Source organism: Lithobates pipiens, unplaced genomic scaffold (genome assembly GCF_037356315.1).
Source record: "Lithobates pipiens isolate NorthernLeopardFrog02 unplaced genomic scaffold, aLitPip1_a1.2 Scaffold_22, whole genome shotgun sequence".
In the NCBI taxonomy this organism is placed as follows: domain Eukaryota; kingdom Metazoa; phylum Chordata; class Amphibia; order Anura; family Ranidae; genus Lithobates; species Lithobates pipiens.
This window is the reverse complement of record NW_027507784.1, coordinates 50,454,275-50,481,199: the sequence shown is the minus strand read 5'-3', so window position 1 is coordinate 50,481,199 and position 26,925 is coordinate 50,454,275.

Genomic DNA, 26,925 nt, shown 5'->3' with positions numbered 1-26,925 from the left:
AATATATGATCAGACAGATGAGGATTTGCAGCTTTGTGCTGGTGCAGCATTGCTTAGGGAGAATTCATTAGAATTGGCACTATAAATAGTAGACACTATGATCTTCGCCCTTGCAATCTACAAGTCTTTAGGCACTTCACGTACTGTATATATTTGTACAAATTTTCATTGGTGCCGTAGTCGGCCCACATCAAACATGATGTTAGAGCCCTTCGGCCCTATACTTTGCACTCAATATTTACAAAGTGTTACAAGTGTACTGCAGCAGTACTGAGCTTGAAGACATTGATGAAGATATCCCCAAGGATGATTCTGTGCCACTTAGCCTGAAAGAAAAAAGGGGTAATTCAATTGCTCTCAGTGGACACATACACGTTGACCTCCTTCACAATGAAGACAATGCAATATGATGATACAGTAGATTAAACAGTGTCAACGAGAAGTCTGAAGTTGTTAAAATAAATACAGGGCAGACACATACCTCATACAGGTTCACAACTACAAAAGATGCTTAAGCTGCCAATAGGTTTAAAGGAGAAATGCTCATTTTGCACTGAAAAAGGTTCATGTTTGCAGAACGGAACCCTAAAGGATTGAAGAAATGTACAGTTACAATATCTAGTGATACTTAATTCTTACAGTGATAAAACATTTTTGGGAAATATTTTTGTGGTATCTAAAGCCCCAATTATTATTATTTTTTTTTTTATTATTTTGCTTAGTGTTTTGTCCAAACACATCCTTCAAAAAGAACAACCTCCTCTCACCTTCTCTGCTGGGTTTAGCTTCAATAGAATACACACCTGACCTGCAAATCCAGCATTATCCTACTGTGATCCGCGGATGCCCCGCAGCACACCAGGCCCATCTTCTCCCCTGATGTCATTAAGAGCTGGATGTCTCTTCCAGGTTTTTGCAGCTTTGCCCGCTGAGTCTCTCCTCCTCCAGCTGATTTCTGTAAGATGATGCTTCCTGGGATATTTGACATAGACATGCCAGGAGTAAGGTACATGTCATATTCACCTAGGTGAGAATGGGGGTGCTTTAGGCCTAGGCCAAAAATTAAAATAAATAAATAAATACAGCGTTCATGACTGGGGGCAGTGGATCAAATAGTGCAAAGTGCTTTAGGAGAGTGAAGGTCTACTTTTATCATAGCCATGGCTTTGATTAGGCCTGGTTTTTGCCAAAACCTAGAAGCCCCCCACTGCTCCTTCCAAAACTAAAATGACGGCATTAGATACAGTTCAAGGCTTATTCAGGTCCTGCGTGGCTCCATGATGTTTAACTATTTAATGGCATTATTAAAATCATTTGATATACATCATTGTAAGAATACTAAAATTCTATTGTAAACAAAATACAATAGGGTCCTTTTTAAAAAGATCCATCTTTTATCATTAAAAATCAGTCCTTCAGCTCCAAGAAAATGGCTGTGACTAAGGGAAGAGGTTCAGACTGCAGTAACTATTATGTAATCAGTATGCTGTAAGCATAAGAAAAACAGTTCTTCAGTCTTCTCTTCCTCTACGATTGCTAGCTGGTGTAGCAGGTCACAGGGGAAGGATTTTATTTCAGGAAGAAAATACTTATACGCATAAAATATTGGGAGCAAAAGAAGCCTGTCACAAAAAGCAGTTCTGAATGAGGACAACTGCGGTATTACCCAATGAGAATACTTTTGTTAGAAATTCAAGGAAAGAATCAGTAAGCAAAATAGCATAACCTCCAACTCTCACATTAAAATAAATGACAACACACATTGCGTGGACTCACGCTGATGTACTCACTCACACACCACACAGACATCAAGCAGCAGCCGTTATTAAGCAGGGAGGGTTAGTAGCCATAGAGCAGGAGCAGTGGTCAGGCTGCATCTATCGGTAGCAAAACAGGTCAAGATGGATAGATGCTGTCAACTGTAACCAATCATATAGTGTAGGGCCATTGGAGATGCCTAAAGCACAGTCCCTGATATTAAATCCATGGCTAGCACCACAGCTGGTGGCAACCACTAAACGCTCTCAATACTCCATAGGGAATCCTTTGTTACAGCTGAGTCCGCTTGATCTCTCAGGCATTCCACACTGTCATCTGTGCCTGACTCAATATGAATCTAATAGATGCCTCAGGCTGTTGCTGGGTGTGTGTATGTGTGTGTGTGTGTGTGTACAGCGGCATGATAAACAGCCACACTAGCCTCACAGGGGCCCCCGGCATAAGGGCATAATCATGTCAGTGCATTTCACTCACTAAGCCATGAGCTTTTTCAGGACAAGATGGCACTATTGCTTTTGGGTTTTAAAGGTTCAGAGCCACAGTTTATCCAAGATACCAGCAGAGACCGTCACTCCATACAGATTACAATCACCTAGTTTTATAATCACGCTAAAATGACAAGCATACATTTAATATAGTAAAAACTGAGAGGTAGCTGATTTAGAATAGTTTCACATACACCACCATCCAGCAATATCTTTACAGTACTGGTAAACAATGGCAAGGACATCAACTAGGAGAGTACAAGTCTAATTTCATCCTTTACCAACTTTGTCCACCATAGAGATAAGCAAGAACCAATCCATAAATTATCAAAATCCCATGGGTCCAGAAAGACCTGCAGGTTGTGTCCACCTACCATCCAATCCAAAAGATCCACTCAAAACATATGGATGTTGATATGTTCGCCATCGATCCAGCAGATCATATCGGATGAAATTGTATGAAAACAGACATGCTGTCTGTTTTCATATGATCTTGCTATAGAGAACATCCGGGCTCTCACAGCTGCTTCCCTGCACAGTGAGCAGACGGACCTGTCGCCTGCCTGCTGTTGGAAACCATGAATCAGACTGAGACAGAAGTACAATTAAATCCCACTTGTTTATTAATAAAAATAAAAAGGTAAATAGAAAAAGCGTAGTCAAGCATAGCCAGAGTCCAGTAACCAGATCGGGTAGTCAGCCAGGCCAGAAGTCAGGGATCCAAGTAGAGCAACAGCAAGCAGGATGAGGAGCCAGAAGGGATGTGAGCAAGCCATTCTTTAACCAAACCGCAGGAGATGGTTTCTAGTGATGTCACCAAGGCGACGGAAGAAGTGAAGTGAGCTGGAAGGCTTTAAGTAGGCAGGTCAGACGAGCATCATCAGGAACAGATGGTAACTGTGGAGAGAGAAGAGAGCTGGGAATTAGCTGACAGCTGAGCGGCCAGTCCAGAGAAGGAAGGGCTAAGCCAGCCCTGACACCTGCTTAGCGGGGATAAACAGAGCAATCCCTCGCTGAGATGGTGGAGTCCGTCCAGCGGAGCCGTTTCATGTGAAACAAGCCTAAGGGGGATGATGGCAACTAATTAGAGTATGCTAGTACTCAGGGGTTCTCACCCATGTAGGGTGAGAGGTTCTGGGGTAGTCCGGTCGGAGAGTAGAGGACTGATCTACAGTGTTTCTTGGAATTGGTCCTCATTTGTGACCCAGAATTAAGGGGCTTGGAGAGTCTTTGTGTGGAAAAGAGCCTCCAAACTCTGAGTGAATTAGTTAATGAGAAAGTGTGGACTGTCTGGTAATTTGGACATTGTTTTGCTTAACTCCTGCTGCCTTTGCAGTACCCCAAAACAGACAGGAACCCTAAACCCTGGTATAGACTGGTATACTTGGCAGTAAGCCATCACATTATTATTTTCATTGTTTTTGAGATGACAATAAAAACGGTTAACCCCTTCAGCCCGGAAGGTTTTACTCCCTTCCTGACTATATATATATATATATATATATATATATATATATATATATTATATATATATATATATATATATATATATATATATATATATATATATATATATATATATATATTAGGGTGTTTCATTTACTAATGGGAAAAAAATAAACTATAACTGTTTTGCAGACTTTGCTTACACCCCGAGTTTGAGTGATGTAAAAGGTATATATACTAAATTTCAAGAAGATTGGATAATATTTAGAGGTTGCACACTTTGATCTGTTTTGTAAAAGTAGGCAAAAATAAGATTTTTCAATGTTAATTACTTTTATTGAGAAAACTAGATATCACAAACTTAAAATACTATTAAAAGTATACACTAAGATTAATAGGTAATATTATAGGCAAAACACGTGTTATATTAATCAACTTTGAACGATGCAATCCCTTCTATTCTGTAACGTTGTGGATCCCAAACAATTCAAAGAATGTCTTTGTTTTATTACTAACGAAATGGCTCAGGTCTTTCCCTTCAAAAACCATGTTTTTACCTTCTAATCGTTTCACTTCCTTTTTCTTTGTATGTTTGCTTTCCAAATTTTTAGTCATATATTCCTTAAAAGCCTGAGTAATACGTTCGTCCAAAAAAGCCATTCCTACATTTGTTTCTGACAGATACCAAAGGTGACTCTTAGCAACTGTGAGAGCACATGTTTTGATGTCTGCATCTGGGTAAGTGCTCAAAAGCTTTGGCATATCCAAATCATTCTTTGGAGCCCATTGACTTACAATTGCCTCATGCCAAAAGCAAACATATATGAGGCTGTAAAAATGTGCAACCCGTTTCATTCCTTCCAATTATCGTTGAGGAATATTCAACTGTTTAGGGAAGAGGACAATTTTAAGTGCATATATTGCCTTTGCCATCCACCTTGAGTGATGCAGTGCCCCTGGGATCCTGAAACCGAAGTCGTTTTTAGACCAACCTCCTAGGTACAGTGTGAGAGTTGTCAGAGTTGTAATAACTCTTTGTAGTCTTCTCTTGGATGACTTCTGTATTTTAGGATATTTTGGATGTAGTTAACCATTTTCACTCGTTCTTCTAGAAAGCCTTGAACGGGTCTTTCTTCATCCAGCATTGTTGTATATGACTTCTTATCAAGTGAAGCCCACAGACTTTGCTTTGATAAATGTGATTAATGTGTGCAACCCCTAAATATTATCTTCTTGAAATTTGACATATATATATCTTTTAAATCACTGAGATACAGGACGTAAGCAAAGTCATATGAAAATCACATCTTTGGAAAAATAAAACACCCTAATATATATATATATATATATATATATATATATATATATATATATATACAGAATATACATATATGAGTTGCACCAACACGACACTTCTCAGTAGAACATGCCAGGCACACTCACACCCCCCCTTTAGCCCCCAATCACCCCCCAATTACCCCTGCCCCCCCAGTCACAGTGATACCAATTGCATTTTTTTTTTGTTTTTTTGTTTTGCATTGGTGTCATTTGTGACTGTAATAACTGTTAGGGCAGTTAGGGTTAGCCCCCTTTAGTTCTAATGTACCCCCCTAACCCCCAATAAAGGTTTAACCCCGTGATCACCCCCCGTCGCCAGTGTCACTAAGGCTGGGTTCACATTGCAGCGGTTTATGAGAACGGATGTGATTCGCACCGCACTGCAGTGCAAATCACATCCGATCTCTGTGCGATTCGAGTTCAGCCATTCGCCGCACCCGCCGCACCCGCCGCAAATTCGCACGGGACCCTTTTTTTGGTCAGCAGCAGAATCGGATCGCATGGGTGTTCACACCATGCGATCCGAGTTTGCAGATCGCACTGCGATATGCGAACTGATCTGGGGGTGTCATTAACATTTCACTGACACTCCCAGCAGTTCGCATAGGGCAGTGTGAACTGCCGCCGGGAGGCATGCGGTGCGGGAACCCGCCGCGGATTCGTGGCGTTCCCGCATCACTCCAGTGTGAACCCAGCCTAATAAGCGATAGTTTTTCTGATCGCTGTATTAGTGTCACAGGTGACGCTAGTTAGGCAGGTAGGTATTTAGGTTCACCACAGCTTTTTATAGCGCCAGGGACCCCCATATACTACCGCATAAAGCCCCCTGATTGCCCCCTAGTTAACCCTTTCACCAGTGATCACCATATAACTGTTACAGGTGACGCTGGTTGGTTAGTTATTTTTTTATAGTTTCAGGGCACCCGCCATTTATTACCTAGTCTCACTAGTGTACCCCTAAATTTAGGGGTGTCTACTTTCCAAAATGGAGTCATTTGGGGGGGTTTGTGCCATCTTGGCATTTTATGGCCTTCAAAACTGTAACGCCCTTAGAAAGCCTGAAGTGCTTGGTTTTCGGGGCCCCGTACGCGGCTAGGCTCCCAAAAAGTCCCACATATGTGGTATCCCCGTACTCAGGAGAAGCAGCAGAATTTATTTTGGGGTGTCATTTCACATATGCCCATAGCATGTGTGAGCAATATATCATTTAGTGACAATTTTGTCATTATTCAATCGCATGAGGCAAAAAATAAAATATTCAATGGGCTCAACATGCCACTTATCAATTTCCTTAGGGGGTCTACTTTCCAAAATGGGGTCATTTGGGGGGGTTTTGTACTGCCCTGCCATTTTAGCACCTCAAGAAATGAGATAGGCAGTCGTAAACTAAAAGCTGCGTAAATTCCAGAAAACGTACCTTAGTTTGTAGATGTGACAACTTTTGCGCAAACCAATAAATATACAGTTATTGACTTTTTTTTTACCAAAGACATGTGGCTGAATAAATTTTGGCCTAAATGTATGACTAAAATTGAGTTTATTGGATTTTTCTAATAACAAAAAGTAGAAAATATCATTTTTTTTCAAAATTTGCGGTCTTTTTACGTTTATATCGCAAAAAATAAAAATCGCAGAGGCAATCAAATACCATCAAAAGAAAGCTCTATTTGTGGGAAGAAAAGGACGCAAATTTTGTTTGGGTACAACATTGCATGACCGCGCAATTACCAGTTAAAGCAGCGCAGTGCCAAATTGTAAAAAGACCTCTGGTCATTGACCAGCAAAATGGTCCGGTCTGAAAGTGGTTAAGGTGGCGAAGTCACGTGGTTCTGGGTTCCGGTCCAGAAGTTGTTGCTGACTTCGGGGTCCTGGTCCTCCTGACCAGCCACCAAGGGCCCTCATGGCCTGGGGTACAGATCCATCCGTTTCCAAGCCACAGAACTGGCTAGGTTGAGGCCCAGTAAATGGAAGGAGGTTTCTAAGGTGTTCCGGTGCCGTCTCGGGTTTTGGAGAGGCCCAGCAACTCTACACGCGAGGGGAGGACTCTTCAGTAAGAGGGCCATGCATGAGGCTGGCTGCTCGGTAAGAGCCTGGAAGCTGAGCTGCCATGGACATTGATTGAATCCACAATTCTTACAGTATCGCAGGACCACCTGAAAGATTCTTGTACAGTAAGAAAAGTTCCTACTTCTACCCTTCTAGTTGTAACTAAGTTTCCAACCATGTCTGCTTGAGAGACTTTGAAAAGCTAGAATTACCTGTTGGCTGCTAAACCCAAACTTAAGGATTTATCCAACAGCTAAAGAATCCAATTGCGAGTGGCTGTTCCCCGGATTGTGTACAGAGAGAGAGACTTTTATTGAAGTCAGCAGTTCCAAACACCTGAGCAAAACTGTACCCTGATACCCTCTATTCCCAACTTATAGACTGAGCTTGTTCAACCATTTTATGCAAAATAAAAATCCTAACAAGGAATTCAAGTGTCGGTCTCTACATTTACTGGGTTATCAACCCTGGGAACCCCTAGAAAAGGACAATGAGTACGAGCTGGAGGAGGTAATCAGTTACCCCAGAAAAATTCAGCAGCTCCTTCGAGGGTTAGTGCTACATATATAGATATATATGTGTATATATAGAGTATTCAGAGCTCCAGTGTTGCCATATAGAGAGGGAGAGGAAAAACTCTCATGGTGCAGTGTATCAAATAATTTATTTTAAAAAGAAGGTTGTATTGCACTTACATCAAATAAAATAGGGATCAGCATGTATTGTATAGGAATCACCTGTTTGTGCTCCACCACGTTCCAGCTGACCGTAAATTACGTATCTCAAACACCACCCAATGTGGTTTCATCAGCCTACATCTGACGTCATCAGGGGTTAAGTCTGGTGAGTGCATAGTGTGTCTGCATGCTGTTGGAGAGGAACCTTTCCTATACTCACTGAGGACGTTATTCACATGTCGATTTATACATGGACTTCACAATTTTTTATGTATCTTTTATCATTCAAATGCAGATGCATTTATTTATTTGTTTATTTGCTACGGTGATATGTAATTTATGATATAAGAGCTTGGTTCCTTTGTTTCTTTTCACTGGTCCATAAGTACCATTGTACTCACATTTGGTTTCAGCATCTTGACATTTTTTCAGTATGAAACCTAATAGTAAATAATATATTTTTTCTACAAAATGGCTCACTTAAGTAAAGGGAAACCTATCTTGTGTGTATTGGTTATCGCTGAACTTTGTGCCTGGTCTGGAGTTCTTTGTTAATGTGGATATTGTTTCTCTGCCGTGAAGCACTGAGTGCAGTTTCTTCTGAGAGTCTTGTGGGGTTTCATTAAGAGATATTCCAGCTGGAAAATTCTATCCTTTGGCAAGGCTGTCTAGGAATCGAGTGTAGTGCACTGTCATAAATACTCCAGAGCTCTTAATTGTCTTGCAGCGATACATAGCACATTAAACGTCTTTGATGCCGAGAAACGTATGTACATTATTTTTCTTCTAAAGGGATTGCCATAGAACTTCTTAACATCACAACACTCAAGGGTTTTCTGTTACTAGTTAAGTGCAAACAAAAGTTATATTTTCCTTCTACGTAAAAAGAATCAAGTCTAAGGGATTTTTACTGTGAAAGAGAATGCCTCGAACAATCTTAAACAGTTATGAGTAAAACCATACTCAGAGGAGTAGATAGTCATTTGAAATGTTTGGGCTAGTTTCAAGGACTGCAAATTGGCCAACTATAAGATCTAACCCTAAACACAAGTCTATTTACAAGCTGTGAATGTGACTTCCATCAACTTTCTCTGGTGGAGAATAAATCATTGTCATTTAAAACACAGGTACCCTAAAGTTTCACCTTTAGAGAATGTTCAGTAAATGCCAGATATTTGCAGAGGCTGCCCATTTCACAGAATAATGTGATTATTCGCTACTGCTGTCAAACTGCATTCATTTGATATTCAGGTGTGTTAAGTGGTAAAGGTATGGCTATCACATATAAAGGCCTAAGTAAGTACAAATAACAAATTGTGCAAATTATAAATAAAATAGGAAATAGTGCAGCTGCCCCTTAAAATGGGGGAAAAAACCCTTTAGTGAATCAAATAACAGTAACCGTATGATGCTTGCAAATACATATATCAAAATCAACATATTAAGAAATATATAAAAATATATGAAAAATAGGAATAGCCATTATGCCCTGCACACACGATCGGGGATTTTGCTCAAGCTGTCTTGCATACACACGGGCACACCAAATTCCGACCGTCAAGAACGCGGTGATGTACAAAACATATGATGGGACTAAAAAAAGGAAGTTCAATAGCCAGTAGCCAATAGCTCCATCGGAATTTTGCTGGCCAAATTTGCGCCAGCAAAGGATTGAGAGCAGATTCTCAATTTTTCTGATGGAAAAAGTTTTTTATCGGAAATTACGATTGTGTGTATGCAATTCCGACATGCAAAAACTCATGCATGCTCAGATTCAACTATGAGAATCTGAGCATGCGTGAGTTTTTGCGTGTCGGAATTGCATACACACGGAATTTCAGATAGGCACTTTTTCCATCAGAAAAAATGAGAATCTGCTCTCACTCTTTTGCTGGCGGAAATTCGGCCAACAAAATTCCGATGGAGCATACACACGGTCGCATTTTCCAACGAAAAGCTCTCATCGGTCTTTTGCTGGCCGAAATTCCAACCGTGTATACGCAGCATTAGAGTTTTCAGACCCTAAGCACCACTAGATAGTATGTCTTAAAAAGATATTCATATTGTTTGAAATATTCCACATTTTGTCATGTTACAATTACAAACAAAAATGGAAATGTATTTTATTGGGATTTTTGTGATAGACTAACACAATGTGGCACATAATTGTGAAGTGGAAGGAAAATGATAAATGGTTTTCAATTTTTTTTTGCAAATAGATATGTGAAAAGTGTGGTGTGTATTTGTTTTCAGCCCCTCTGAGTCAATACTTTGTGGAACCACCTTTAGCTGCAATTACAGCTGCAAGTCTTTTTGGGGAGGTACCTACCAGCTTTGTGAACAGCAATTTTCAAGTCTTGCCCCAGATTCTGAATTGGCTTTAGGTCTGGACCATGGGCCTCTTGGCTGGTTCTCGAATTAATGCCCTCCTTGTCTGGCCTGTTAGTTTAGCTGGATGGCCATGTCTTCATAGGTTTGCAGTTGGGCCATACTTTTTCCATTTTTGGATGATGGATTTAACAGTGCTCCATGAGATGTTCAAAGCTTGGGGTATTTTTTTATAACCTAACCCTGCTTTAAACTTCTCCACAACTTTAACCCTGTGCTGTCTGGTGTGTTCCTTGGCCTTCATGATGCTGTTTTGTTCACTAAGGTTCTCTAACTAACCTCTGAGGGCTTCACAGAGCAGCTACATTTAGAGATTAAAGTATACACAGGTGGACTATTTAGTAATTAGTTGACTTCTGAAGGCAATTGGTTCCACTAGATTTTAGTTAGGGGTATCAGAGTAAAGGAGGCTGAATACAAATGCACACCACATTTTCAAGATATGTATCTGTAAAGAAAATATGAAAAACATTTATCATGTTCCTTCCAATTCACAATTATGCGCCCCTTTGTGTTGATCTATCACATAAAATCCCAATGACATACATTTACGTTTTTGGTTGTAACTTGACAAAATGTGGGAAATTCCAAGGGGTATGAATACTTTTTCAAAGCAATGCAAGGGATTACAAGTCCTTCATGTTATATCCTTATATCTTCACCACTTGTGCTCAATAAGGCTAGAATGCACACTCACCAGACCCAAATGACTAACAGAGGGTCAATATGCAGGTTTGGTTTTTCCAGGATAGGTTCTCTTTGTGGCTTCATCCAAATCTTGGGGAGTTTCAACATTTCACCAAACTTTGGCATCTTCAGGAAGTAAAGTGTGAGCTCCATTTTTAAATGTTGTTATCATTTTATGAGTAAATTAAATACTACACAATGAGATACCTTTCTGGCATTTTTTACACTACTTAATGGGCTTAAGGACAACTTAAAGACCTCAAAGATTGGGGTGAAGCCACAAAGAGAACCTATCCTGGATAAACCAAAAATGCAGATTGACCCACTTTATGGGGGAGTCATTTGGGTCTGGTGAGTGTGCATTCTAGCCTTATTGAGCATAAACCGTGAAGATATGTGGATATAGCATCAAATATTTGTTAACCTTTATACTAGCAGCGGTGCTGGGGGTCTGCACACCCTAAAGACTATTCCTAATTTTCATATATTTGTATATATTTTTTAATTTGTGTGATTGCATATGGGACTTTGATATATGTATTTGCAAGTCCTGTACCTTTGTTATTGTTATGTGATATTCAGGTGTGACTCCACTATCAACTAGCAATCTGTAAACAGACATCAATGAAGAAACCCTGCAATTTGTGATCATTCAAGAAGCCCCTCTGGGCGAAACATGTCAGGACACAATTGCTGAAAGACTTCAACCCATCTATATTTCATGAGGTGTAACTGTACTGTGCCATTTTTGGTATAGCCACTGTTATTGGTTTTAAATGTCTGTGCTACTTTTGAATAAAAAAGAAAAAAATTGTATAAGTTATAGGGTTTTTTTGTTTTTTGTTTGTGTATTTGGCAGGAAAAGTCCCACTAAACTACTTACTGAAATCTCTCAAGATGCCTCATTGCAAAGTGAAGCCTTTAGCTAGGTTTAGACAAGCGGCGAGATTGTTATGTCTCTGAAAATCTATCTACATTCAGATCACATTTCAAAGGCAATTGACAGGTGGTGAGGAGATGATAAGTCACCACTTCATTGCCTGTTTGAAATCCATAAATGTGGCACCACTACACCGCAACTGACTGTATTGCCCACAATTGTGGGATGGCTGCAGCGTGGCCCCAATTAATTGATTAAGATGTATTCAGTGGTGCTACTGGACATCGTAAATATGTAAATATCTGGCTCAGCAGCACGCTTTTACTGCCCCCTCCCCAAACCCCAAAGTCTAAATGAGCCCTTTGTGAACTAAGCATGAGACAGCTGTATTTGGAATTATTGTTTTTTATGTGCTATATTCTACCAGTGAAATATTTCAGAATTATAGCTCAATTTATAAATAGTACTTTATGAAGTTACAAGTTGTTATGAATTGATTTAGATTTAGGGTTAGGGAGTAAGGTTTAGAACTTGAGTTCAAGTTAACCACTTGCCGACTGCCGCACGACGATGTACGTCAGCAGAATGGCACAGGCAGGCATATGGCCGCCCCTCGCGATTGCTCCTGATGAATGGAATGCTTTCTCTGCTTCTGAAATGTAAACAGAAGCAAAGAAAGTGATGTCATCGCTCCTCGTGAAGCCTTTTCGTTCCAGCTTCCGAGGAGAGAAGACATCAAGTAAGTTTACACCAACACTACACTAACAGTAGAACATGCAGGCACACTAATCACCCCCAATTATCCCCTGATAACCCCCCGATCACCCCCCTGCACCCCCAGTCACAATGACACCAATAGCATTTTTTTATTACTATGATTACTGCATTGGTGTCATTTGTGACTGTTATGAGTGGTAGGGCAGTTAGTGGTAGACCCCTTTAGGTCTAGGGTACCCCCAACCCCCCCTAATAAAGATTTAACCCCTTTATAACCCCCCCGTCACCAGTGTCACTAAGCAATTATTTTACCGATCACCGTATTAGTGTCACAGGTGACACTAGTTAGGCAGGTAAGTATTTAGGTTCGTCATCAGCTTTTTATAGCGTTAGGTACCCCCATATACTACCTAATAAAGGTTTTAACTCCCTGATTGCCCCATAGTTAAACCTTTCACCAGTGATCACCATATAACTGTTATGGATGATGCTGGTTAGTTAGTTATTTTCTTAAAATGTCAGAGCACCCGCTGTTTTTTACCTAATAAAAGTTTAACCCTCTGATTGCCCGGCGGGTGACATCAGTTAGGTTTTAGGGTCAGATAGGGTCTGCGCTGCCCCAGGCAGCGTCAGCTTAGTGGCAGTATCGCTAACACCCACGCACGCGGCATACACCTCCCTTAGTGGTATAGTGTCTGAACGGATCGATATCTGATATGATAAGATCTATACTAGTGTCCCCAGTAGTTTACGGTTCCCAAAAATGCTGTGCTAGCGGGATCAGCCCAGATACCTGCTAGCCCCTGCGTTTTGCCCCTCTGCCCAGTCCACCCAAGTGCAGTATCGACTGATCACTGTCACTTACAAAACACTAAACACATAACTGCAGCGTTCACAGAGTCAGGCCTGATTTTTTTGGTAGTATTTGTTACATTTGGTGACAGGAGCTTTTTTAACTGGGAGTCTCACTACTGTACCAGTAAATTTAGAGCCCAAAATGGCAAATCGAAGGTACAGTAGTGAAGAGGCCTACACATTTCTGCGCATGACAGATAGTGAAGAGGAAGTCACTCATCTGTCAGATTCAGGCACCCGTTATTATTGTCCCCGCTCTCCTGACAATCCTGGTCTTTATATTGGTAAATGTTTTTAATGCTACCATACACTAGTGGAGTTTTAGCGTAGGGTATGCATTGCACACTTTCACAGGGTCTCCCAAGATGCCATCGCTTTTTGAGAGACCCGAGCCTGGAACCGAACCGTTACAGTTACAGTTACAGTTACAAATAAAAGTATAAAAAAAAGCAAAAAAAAAATAAAATAAAAAAACCAAAAATATTTGTCGTTTTATTGTTCTCTTTCTCTCTCTATTGTTCTGCTCTTTTTTACTGTATTATATTCTGCAATGTTTTATTGTGTTTTATTGTTAACCATTTTTTTGGTTTTCAGGTGCGCCATGCAGCTGCATCACGGAACACCCCAAGCTACTTGCTGAGAGGCATGGTGAGTATTTTTCAGCTCTCATTTTTTTTTAAAAATGAAGAAAGATATGATTTTTTTTTCTTTTTTCAAATTTCAAAACTTTGTAACAAAAAGCGAGATCTGCAAAATACTCACCATACCTCACAGCACATAGTGTGGGGTTTCTACTTTCATTTGGGGGGGTTTTGTGCCATCTTGGCTTTTTATGGCCTTCAAAACTGTGATAGGTAGTGAAGAGTGAAATCAAAAATGTATGCCCTTAGAAATCTTGAAGATGGTGATTAGATTTCGGGGCCCTCTATGTGGCTAGACTCCCAAAAAGTGCCACACATGTGGTATCCCCATACTTGGGAGGAGCAGCAGAATGTATTCTGGGGTGTAATTCCACAAATGCCCATGTCATGTTTGAGCAATATATCATTTAGTGACAACTTTGTGCAAAAAAAAAAAGTTTGTCATTTTCCCGCACCACTTGTGGCAAAATATAAAATATTCCATGGACTGAAAATGCCTCTCAGAAAATAGCTTGGCGTGTCTAAGTTCCAAAATAGGGTCATGGGGGGGGGGGGGGGGGTTGTGCTAGCTTGGCATTTTATGGCCTTCAAAACTGTGATGGGTAGTGAGGAGTGAAATCAAAAGTTTACACCCTTAGAAATCCTGAAGGCGGTGATTGGTTTTCAGGCCCTGTACACGGCTAGGCTCCCAAAAAGTCCCACACATGTGATATCTCCATAATCAGGAGAAGCAGCAAAATTTATTTTGGGGTGGAATTCCACATATAACCATGGCATGTGTGAGCAATATATCATTTAGTGACAACTTTTTGAAAAAAATTGTCATTCAGTCACTTGGGACAAAAAAAAAATTCAATGGTCTCAACATACCTCTTAGCAATTTCCTTAGGGTGTCTACTTTCCAAAATGGGGTAATTTTGGGGGGGGGGTTTGTACTGCCTTGCCATTTTAGCACCTCAAGAAATGAGAAATGAGGCAGTCATAAACTAAAAGCTGCGTAAATTCCAGAAAATTTACCCTAGTTTGTATAACTTTTGCTATAACTTTTGCGTAAACCAATAAGTATATGCTTACGTTATTTTTCCGTTTATATCGCAAAAAAAAAAAAATTGCAGAGGCAATAAAATACCATCAAAAGAAAGCTCTATTTGTGTGAACAAAAGGACGCACATTTTGTTTGGGTACAACATTGCATGACCGCGCAATTACCAGTTAAAACAGCACAGTGCCAAATTGTAAAAAGTCCTCTGGTCTTTGGCCAGCCAAATGGTCCGGGCTTAAGTGACTAAGGAGAAAATTATTTATATTATAAAGTTAATCACAGACAATATCAAATAGGCTTCAACTTGTAAATAGAATTTAAAAAGTATTTTCAGTATTTTATATATCTGCAACCTGCATTAAAATAATGGCTGGAAATCCTGCAATGAAGGTCCTTGTTCACTTGTTCAGACACTTCCTGAATACAATTATTGAGCAGGCATAATTCATTTATGCTACCACATAGAAATGCCATACAACCATCCCCGGAGTGTCTCTATAAAGATGCTGCAGGAGATCAGAAGCAAGTAGATGCAGAAAAAGAAAAAAACTGTAAACAAGTATTTTATTTTTTGAAAAAATGCTAACTGTTTAATACTATAGGGGTTGATTTACTAAAACAAGAGAGTACAAAATCTGGTGCTGCTCTGCATAGAAACCAATCAGCTTCCAGGTTTTTTGTCAAAGCTTAAAGCTTTTAAACCCCCAAAAAAGTAGATTCTGGTATCTTAAAACAGATTACACAGCACGGCACTTGTGCTTTGTAATCTGCCCCCCTCTAAACTGTAAAAAAAGCCTAAACCTACCAAAACCTACCACTTCGTGTATGCCCTCTCTAAACAGACCACAATAACCAGGTAATCTCCGCCGTGATCATCGTGGTCTAAGTGCCTCCCTCTCTGATAGGCTGCCTGCTCTGCTCTCATCTCTCCCCCCGCACCCCCCTCCTTCCTCCCTGTCAGTGCCCTCTCTGTCCGTCTCCAACCTGGTGCCGCTATTGTTTTAATATTAAAATATTAAACTTGTCACTGCCAGCCTCTCTATTAGAGGCTGGCATAGGACAATGTGTAAGTTGTATTTAAAAATGTAATCATCCTAATGCGCATGGACACACAAAATAACATTGAGCTGCTTCTACAGGCAAAACACAAAACTCCTGCATAGAGCCTTAAATCGGTAGTAAGCCACAGCAATTTTTTTTATTTAAACTCTGCAATGTAAAGGTATAATGTGCTGGTATGCATCACATACTAGCACATCATGAAATACTTACCGTAGAATGAAGTCCTCCAGTGGCGTGCTGTCACCACTGAGAGGGCTTCCATCTTCATTGTGAAGATCTACTGGGTACACACTGCTCCAAGGCAGACTGCAGGGATCCTTAGCTGCTGTATAAACCCAGGTGTCTGCCTGGTTCATGGCCAGATCAACATGTGAAGAGGAAAAGAGTGGCGGCACTTCCAGGGGTAAAAACAACTTCTTTATTTCATATCGATAAAAAATGCAGCATAACCACAGGATACACAAAGGTTCAGCAAACGCGTTTTGAACTCCTGTGATTATGCACAAGAGTCTGAAATGCGTTTGCTGAACCTTTGTGTATCATATGGTCATGCTGCATTCATATTATCAATATGAAATAAAGAAGTTGTTTTTATCCTTAAAAGTGTCACTATTTTCCTTCTCGCGGGGCTTACATCTTCACCCTGTCTTCCTTCCAGGTTCGAGGCTCTAATTGGCTGACATCAATCCTGCACATTCACGCGGGAGTAACAGACCACAGCACATGGCTCTAAAAGGACAGCATGTGTATGCTGTCCCTTCAGAGCGCATGCGCAAGTGACATCACCAGCTGAATGCAATGTGAATATCTCCTAAACAGTGCAAGTTTAGGAGATATTCATGCTACCTACAGTTAAGCCTTACTATATGCTTACCTGTAGGTACAAGTGCAAAAAAAGACATTCCACTTTAGGGTGTTATACATTTTGTGATGCTGGAACTATCATGACAAAATTTCCATGACATTTTTATTTTACCAAAAACAAATTTACCATCTATACGCTTGTCAGAAATGCATGATTAATGCTTCATGTTGATGTCTTTATGTACCGTATTATAATAAAACAGTTTATTTAGCCAACACATTTTTATGACCATCATTAGAGATTTTAATTGAGCTGTAGTAATGAGCTAAACAAACTTAACTTTAATGTGTCCCAGGATGACGTATTTCTGTTGGTTGCGAACCAAAGATTAATCTGGTTTATTTGGGTGTACAGAGGCTAAGTAATTAGCACTGTTGGCTTGCAACATTTTCTCCATTTTGTATGGCATTCCTCCTGTGCTCCAAGCTTCTCCCACAATCCAAAAATATGCTAGTATGTTTGTGTATGTTTGTATAAAATTGTTACATATAAACACCTATGGGCCAAGTCCTCTGGGGATCTCAGGGTCTTATATGTGCCAATGCTAAAGAAAACTGGTCCTACCTTTGTGAGGGATGCAGCATCAGACCCTGGCCACCTTCACCAACCTGTGACAAATGGCTGGTTAAACTCACACTACACTGTCACTGATAAATGACAATGACACTCTCAGCCTCACCCTGCACAAATATTTTTCAGCTCGCAGGACTGCAATTGAGTGCCAGTAGGCCTAGCGCAATTGTCCCTGCATTTGGTTAACTACGCAGTTATCCCTTTACACACCAAATTACTGCCACCATATATTTTTATATAAAAAAAATACATATATAAAAAAAAATAATTAGCCCCATATAAATGAACAAAATGCGTGCAAAAATGCTAAAAAAAAGAAAATCGTGAAAAATGATCAAAGATACTCAGCTAAATCGTTAAAATGGTACGAATTTGTAACAGCAAGAAGTAGCAGCAAACAGGAATTTAACCAAAAAGCAAAGTAAGAACTTTGTCTAATGTCACAATCCACAGTAAAATGATCTACCTGTTTAATGGTAGTGTTGTCATTGTTGGGAACAAATGTGGATGAACGCGACAGAATCCATTATGCATGTATTTAGAAAAAAAAACCTGCCCAGACAACTACAACCAATTTTAAGCAATGTTGTTCAATTTCTGGTAGGTCAGTAAAGAATATATATTGACTACACTTACATGCAAATTGAAAATGTTTTTTTTCTATTGGGAATAGTGTACTTTACTGAATAAGGAGTGAAGGAGCTGCTGGTTTTTATTGGGCTTACCATTACCTCACCTGCTCACTGTGTCCGTCTTAGAGGTCCCGTTGTAGAATGGATTAAAGAGTATGATTCTGACACTTCCGACAGTCTTTTTTTTGTTGGGTGTTTATTTGACAAAAACACACACTTTTGCAATAGAGGGGTAGAGGATAAAAGGAATTCAGGTATCTTCGTGGTTTTGCAGGTTATAGGTATTTCCTTGATCCAAAGGGCAAACAATTTCCACAAGCTGGATCTAGCAATCACCGGATAGGCCTCTCTCACTGACCTAGCAGCCGTCGAGATGCTCGAACAAAGTCTCTGCCACAGACTTGATAAGTTTAGCGATCTTGTCATGCCACAGGAAGGCACAATAAGCTTCTGGTTGCAAAGATTAAAGAGTTTCCCCACAGTACCTGGTTCTTTCAGCTGACCCGACGATACTGCATGGCAAGCAACTCAAGATGCATCCTCCAACTGAGTCCTCCCCTGGATCCTCCAGTTGCCCGGCTTCTCCCCGCAGGCAAGACAGCAGAGGATCAACTCTTGATCAGTAGGCCCTGGGCCTACCTTTCAGTTGAGACATTGATTAAGGCAGCACACACCTCAGGCCAGGAGGGCCACGAGGTCAGGGAAAACTAACACCAAAAAGAGACTCCAGAAAATGGCGTCAGTACCTTAAGTACCCAGAATTCACAGCGGGTAGACCACTAGTGTTTACTAGTGTTTCTGAGTAAAGGGGTACCCAATACATTTGATTTGTTGTATTTCCAACACTTATCGGTGGTGACAGCGACACCCACGGTCAAGTGGAAATTAGCACAAACCAGCCAAACTGGTACAGAAGCCAGAACCTCAACACAATTAGTCTGAACCAAACTGCAGTTTCAGACAAACTTAAATTTAGAAAAAATACATTACATACAGTAATATAAAATGTTTACATTTCTGCAAGCTAAATCAATGAAAATATCTGTTTGTACCCTCAAACTTGACCCAAAATTTAGAACTTCTACATCAGAGCTATAATTGGTCCACTAAGAATTTATTTTCCTTTAGACAAACAGAACTGCCTAATTCATAATTATTGCACATTGGAAAATTCAGACATGTTATATTTACTATATTAGATTGGTTACGGTATTTATACCTCCTGTCCACAAAATACATGTCTTGTTTCATAATAACATTAAAAAATGGACAACCATTAATTCAGCTTTCCAGCATTTTGAAGGTATGGCATTAAATTAAAATGAGAAGAAACGGTCATGCAAAGTAATACTTATGTAGCCATTGAGAGTTGCTGATCCAGCTTACTAAGTACCTGACTTCACTTCTTCAAGAGAAATAAAGGAATAACAGGAACTGAAGCAATATAACAGCCATCCAGAAGTCTTTTAGTGCACCCATAATTTAAATGACATAGCTCCAATATAACCCTTTTGTGAGGTTTATTTGATTTTGGTGCAGGTTTTTCATCACGTATAATTTTGCGTTAAGGCTACTTTCACACTGAGGCATTTTTCAGGCATTAAAGGGCTATAAATAGCCCCTGTAAATCGCCTGATAAAAAGCATCCCCTGCATCCCCAGTGTGAGAGCCCGAGTGCTTTCACACTGGAGCAGTGCGCTTGCAGGATCCTGCAAGTATCATCTTTTGGACGGTGCAGGAGCGGTGAAAACATCGCTCCTCCACTGTCCCTGCCATTGAAATCAATGGGCACCACTGCCAAAGCGCCAGCAAAGTGCTTTGCAGCTGTGCTTTGTGGGACTATAAACCCTTTATTTACACAACAATAATGGGGTCAGTGGGGCTACTTGTGTCCCAGAGAGAGAACTACACTCTCATTACAAGGCTAAAGGAAACACACAGATTAAAAGGATAGGAAATCACAGTGGTGGGAATAACCACTTACACCCTGCATCTAGGGGTGGTAAGTACTAATTGGGATCCACCTATGCGAGGCCAGACCCTCCTGTATAAAACACTAATGGGTAAGTCCACAGTAATGGCCCAATAAACAGACTGCACCACCAGCAGTCCAGTGATTCAGTGATAATTCCCAAAATAAGTGGAAAAGTATATATCCCTAAATAAGTGGAAAATTATATGATATATATGTATACACACTAAGACTATAAACTATGTGCATTTACTCTGCGTTTACATTGAGGACTTGGACGCCTATTCCGGAGCGGCTCTGCTCGGTTTGGCGCCCTTTGTCACCTCTGCACGCTTTGCGTGATGTTGATGTGGATTTCCGGGGGGGGGGGTACACATATCATGGGAAGGAGCTTCTTTCACTTCTTTGCTTTCTACTCACCTGTAAACACATTCACATGGTTTCATGCTCTTGTAATATGATCCTAGCCATCACTTCTCTGTTTCCCTTTATTGGGCTACTTTAGGTTTCTTTGGTGCTTATACTTTTTCTACTTGATATTAGTTTCCCTTTATTGGGCTACTTTAGGTTTCTTTGGTGCTTATACTTCTTCTACTTGATATTAGTTTCCCTTTATTGGGCTACTTTAGGCTTCTTTGGTGCTTATACTTCTTCTACTTGATATTATGGTGAGTAACAATCATTTGTCACCATTCTTATGCACTATGTGCACTATAGGTACTATATAATTATGCACCCAGCCTTACTATTTCTGATATCCTTTTGGGCCCTGGTCTTACTATATCTACATTTCAAACTCACACTAGTTTCCTCACCTTTTTCTATTTCTCGTATTTATTCATTTTACTCTTTCTATTATTTTTTTACTTCATTTTATTTTACCTCTCGTGGGTATTTTAGGTTTCTTCTTTTCACACATGCTTGCCCAATGCTGTGTGTGCTGATTTCCTTCGCTGCCGGACCACTACCCCAGCTCCCATGGCAGATGTTTCCACCATATCCTCAGCTCCACAGGCATGGGGCTGGCATATAGGGCTGTCTCGCCAGGTACAGTGGGGGTGCATTCATTGTGTTTTTGCCTTCTCTTTATTGCTATTTTTCTATTTTCACCCCACTTATGGCATAGTCTTCTGGTTATGTATTTTTCCAGATGCAACTAGAAGTACCCCTCATTGCTCCTGATGAGTGGAGGGTTCCACGAAACGCATAGAGCTTTCATAGCTGCAACGTCATCCAAATTCATATCATCTGGATACCCAATGGAGTTTTTCAGGAAAATTATTGATTTTATACATTTTATTGCCTATGTGGAACCAAAGAGGATTAACTGTGTTAATGGGAATTATTATATGTATGGTTATGTGTATTTATGGTATGCTATATATTCATGATGTAATTGTTATGAATTGATTTATATATATACCTGTTTAATTCAATACTATTATCATTTATTCTATCTGGTTGCAGCCATTGCCTCATTCAAAGTCCCGACCCCCCTTCTTGAACCATTATATTTAGGGAGGGGGTATCTGACGGTAATCAGTCATGGCCTAATTTAAAGTCCTGCCCCTCTTTTTCTCAAGACTATAAACTGTGTAACCAAATATTTCAAATTAAATATGTAAAAATATATATATAATAGACAAGACCACTCTTATGCCATAAATCCAGAAATAGATCCTGAGTGAAAAAAAAAACATATGTGTATAGTGACCATGAATTCTAAAGTGTCCAAACACCATCAAATGGCATATAAAAGTACATATAAGTGAACCAAACCAGTTCTATTACACAAAAAAGTTGTGTAGCAAAAAAATTGCATAAATCTGTGTGTAAAAAAAATGTGTGCAGCAAAATAAATGCATATAAAATCCAAAAGTTGCAGGAAAAACGTATATAGCTGTTCCAGTATGAATAGTTTTTCATGCTTTAACAGATTATTCAGGTGACTTTTGTGCTCGCAGTTTTGCTGTTGTTCTTTAATAATACTTAAAGTGATTGTAAAAGTTTGTTTTTTTCCTATAAAAATAACAAGCATGTTATACTTACCTGTTGCAGTGGATTTGCACAGAGCAGCCCAGATCCTCCTCTTCTCAGGTCCCTTTTCTGTGATGCTGGCACATCTCTCCTATTCAATGCCCCCACAGCAAGCAGTTTGCTATGTGGGCACCTGATCTGAGACACAGCTCCCTGTGTCCATTCAAATATGGAGCCCGACCTGGCCCTGCCCCCTCTGTTCCATGATTGGCTAGCTGACTTTGATTGACAGCAGTGGAACCAATAGTGCTGCTGATGTGTCTCAGCCAATTAGGAAGAGGAATTTAGACAACTGACACACTTGTGGATATCACTGGACAGAGAGGGAGGCCCTCAGGTAAGTGTTAGGTTGGCTGGGGGGGGGGGGCTGCTGCACACAGAAGGCTTTTTATCTTAATGCATAGAATGCATTAAGATATAAAACAAAACAAAAAAAACTTCTGCCTTTACAGCCACTTTAAGGAAAAAAAATTAACATTTATGAGCAGGAAAGTTTTTTTTTTTTATTGCAGAGGAGGCATATTGTGGGGTCTGTTTATAAAAAAAAAGAATCACCTTGACAAATATTTGTATGAATGTGAGAAATATTTGTATAACAGCAATGATAAATTGCAGGATTTTGTGTAATATGATTTTTCCCTATGATCTTAAGTGCCAACTATTGGCATACAGTATATAGCAGCACAGCGTACATACGCCTGGGTGCCAGAATTAATTATATCTCATGCAATTATGCTGGACATAGTGTGCCTCTTTCTGGCTTAGCCAATCAAAATGGCCAAAGATCCTGAACCCAGATGTCGCTTTACAGGAATGGAGGTGAGTATACTGTAGATCCACTGTAAAAAAAACTCACCCGTGCAAAAGCTTGTTCTTACCTTCTCTTTGATTCCCTTGTTTATGCAATTGCCAGATAATTATTGGTACTTCATTGTATAGTGAATAATGTGACTCACTCTTCCTCTTCTCACACGACAGTGTTGGTGCTTGGAAATTAGCCTTTCAGACACTAGCACCATCATGTGAAAGTGGGAAGAGAGTCTCCAGCCCTTTGTAAGCTCACACTAGGATCAACTTCTGTGTCAAAGTAAAGGGATTTTATTCTTCGAAGTCCTATTGCTCTGGTAATGGCAGTAAGCCACAGTCATCAAAATGTATCTTTCAGAAGTGTGACCTTAGAAAAGAGAACCCTGGTTAGTTCCTATGGTTTACTCAACTGACTGTGCTCTTCAATTGTGCCCTTTGCACTGCCTTGTAGAATGAGCATGTACATGTCACTATTAAGAACTTTCCTTATTTCTGACGGCCATTGGATTAAAACTGCCCATTTTCAGGTCTTTCTTAAATACACATTTTGCTTGTGGAAATTAAAACAGTACTTAGTGTAGACACAATGAGGTTCATGTGTGGCCATTCCTCTCCTTTAACTCAAAGCTGAACTTGTCTGATCTTGCAAAAAAAAAGAAAAGTTCTTATATAATCAAAGAAGATAAAGTAAAAAAGTAAAGAAAAGTAAAAAGATAAAGTATATTAGAAGCTTCTTGATTAATGATGGGCACAGTTATGGCATGTCTCTGAGTTCCAGCCCTGAATTGCATTTAGGTTCTCTCCCATTGCCAGGAAACAATGTATAATCCTTGGTTGCATTTATGGATTTATGGATTTCTGCATCTCCCCATTTTAAAATAATATTCTGCTTTTTAATTAGAATGGAGGTTGTCTTTCATATGTGTTATGTGATACATATTCTTCTGTAAAAACCGACTGACTGACTTATATGGCCTGCCGCAATATCTTTACAGATAGTTTTCCTAAATGTATCAAAAGTTTCTTGGTCGGAGCCAACTTTATCTGGAAGGTGTTTAAAGGATGTTAAATTTGTAACAGAAAAGATGAACAATTTGCATACGTGAGGAATTGTAGAAGACAGTATGCAGCTGTAACTAATTAACCTCTCTCAAGAGACTGGAAAACACAGAGTAGCTGAAGAAGAATAAAACACATATAAACCAGCTTGAGAACGGGGATGCGGTTCAAATTCACTCAGGGTTTTCAGTGAAATGTGTCTGGTTTCATTTTATTGACTGGGCGAACAAAATGGTCATATTTAGCCTGTTCTCACATTGGCTGTTATTTAGTGGGGGTAATGATAATGTTCCACAAAAATAAGAATCCAGGATAAAGACCTGGTTTGGAAGTTGAGGGAAATCTGCTTTGTTTATAGCCATAACAAAACCAATATGGAATGTTTTTTAGTGCAATTTAAATGATACGTTTTTCTTTTACTTTAGTACACTTTTGTCACAAGTTAGCCTGCGGTTTCCTGCTTACCTCCTTGCTGCAGTGTTTACTTGATTCCTTCATGTGTGGCTTGGCTGTGCTCAACTATGGGCGGTGTCTGCTATTCTGCGGACCTTTATTTCCTTCCCTTCCATCACTTCCTGGCCAGACTCCTAGTTTGCTTGTCTATATAAGACATGCTCAATGTAACCCACATTACCTGAGCAACTTCATAATTCTCTGAGATCCTATTTGCATACTTCTTGTCCATACAGTGTCTGACTACCTGTGTACCAACCCCGGCTTCGTTTGCCTTCTTTGCTTGTTCACTGCCTGCCCTGATCTCGGCTTGTCTTCTGGATTCCCTTTTGCCTGCTGCTTGCACTCTACACACCCGAGTGGTCTTCCGCATCCTAGGCTAGGCTTACCTGGGGGCCACAACTTTGTTCAGGCTTGCTGCAAGTCTATCCCCACCATCAGGGTCCCTGGTGAAGAAGTGACAACTTTTGCTTTAGTGCATCCGACAGGTTTGCCACATCAAGTACAGATGTAATGCATTGTTAAATAAAGGAATTGTGTATTTTTAATTTTGTTCTTTAAGCCGTAAAAAAAGAGCTGTGGCCTGCTAAGCAGTATTTTTTTTAAAATATATTTATTTGTATTGGTACATGCCCCACAAGGTAGTGTCCAGCGCTCCATGCCCTTTGTTTAACAATCCCTAGCCTATAAACCTTGAAAATGACTATGTTTACAAAGAGAATGAAGCCTTCTCGGAAATGTAATTTAGCAGCAAATTATATTTTTTTCTTAAATGTCACATTTGCTTTAGTATGTGCTACAGATGCACCACTTCACTGGCAGGTTGAAGGAATCCCTCAAGCTTGTTATTTAAAGGAATTGTGAGGACCAAGTAATGCATATATTTGGCAGAAGGTAGAGTGGGCCTTAGGGAATGCCCACAGGCACTCACTGTCCATTGCAGCCAAGTTTTCTATGCTGACTGCAGTACAATGACCAAGCTGTTCAAGACTGCTTCTGGTTTCTGTTTATGATTGGGAGTCGTGGATCATGCTCCCAATCACGTGACCACTGTGACAGCCAGACAACAGAAGAGGGGGTTGGAGGGACTCGCTCTGCTAATGCTGAACTTTAATAGCATACCATGTGACAAGGATCTTTAGGGCACCATTGTATGTGCCCTGCGGGAGAACACACAGTGACTGGGTACTTCACCTCCTGGAGCACTGGCCGTCTCAGTAACTGAATGATGTTGTGGACCATCTTGAGGCTAGAGACCTATATATTGTATAGAGACAAATACTAAATTGAGAAGATATATGTAATATACAGCTACCACTGGTGTCTCAAATGCTATATAACAAATATACACTATATAATATACTATGTTAAAGAAATTACTGAGAATGCAATCATAAAGACTCCAGTTAAAAGTTCTTGGCTTAATTCTAGTTTACAAATTTCAAGTTGTTTGAAAGGAGTTATAGCCTTTTTATCTGCTCCACAGACGTTATCTAATGCCTCTAACTTTCCACCATATAAGGCCAATATAACTCTCAACCTACAGGTCTTGAAGAAGCTACGCAATCTAGTGAAATGTGTCAACCCCTGGAAGATTGAGCAACCTGCACACCTGAAGCTTATAAATTATATGTATATTAGAAGGTGTTAGGATGTTTATTAGGTTATACCTCAGCATGATAGGTTCATGTTTTTTTTACTATGCTCTATGATCCAAATGTCTTTTTGAATTTTAAAATTTTGGAATAAAAAACTTTTTTTATTCTAAAGATCCTTGTCTAATGTTATGCCATTAAAGTCCAGCATTAGCAGGGTGTGTCCCTGCAACCCCTTTTTCTTTTCTCTAGCAATATTTGGATGTGGCAAAGAACAAAGAGAAGCACACCGCTCCAGGCAAAATCAGGTGCAGGATGGATCACAGGTGTAGACTTGGGCTCACCACTGTGGAAGACGAACAAGACAAGGAATTGGTCACACACTGGAACTCCAATTTATCTTAATGTCATCTTTACTGTCAAAAGGGTCAGACAGATACAGGCAATGGTAGACGTTTCACAAGCTATATCTTGCTTGTTCCCAACGAATGTAACACTAAACAGGCAGGTCTTTTTAAAGGAGTCTGCCCAAATTGGGATACACCCAAAAACACACCTAGCTCTAATAGTGCCACATACAAACAACATTTCAACCAACATTTTAAAAACATTGCAACGTTTAAAACGCATATATATGTTTAAAAAATGCACACAAAAAAACAGTAACAGTCATAATAAAAATATATATATGTAAGCTTGCGATCATTTACCCAAAATGAAATCACAAGAAAATCATAAGAAAGGAGAGAAGTAAAGAAAAGGACAATAAAGACTAGAAAAAAAGACACAACAGTGTCCAAATCCAGGCCTATAATTGCCCAAAGAGGGTTAACCCAAAACACACTATATCATTGAATACATGAATGCGAAATGTTTATGCACACATGAT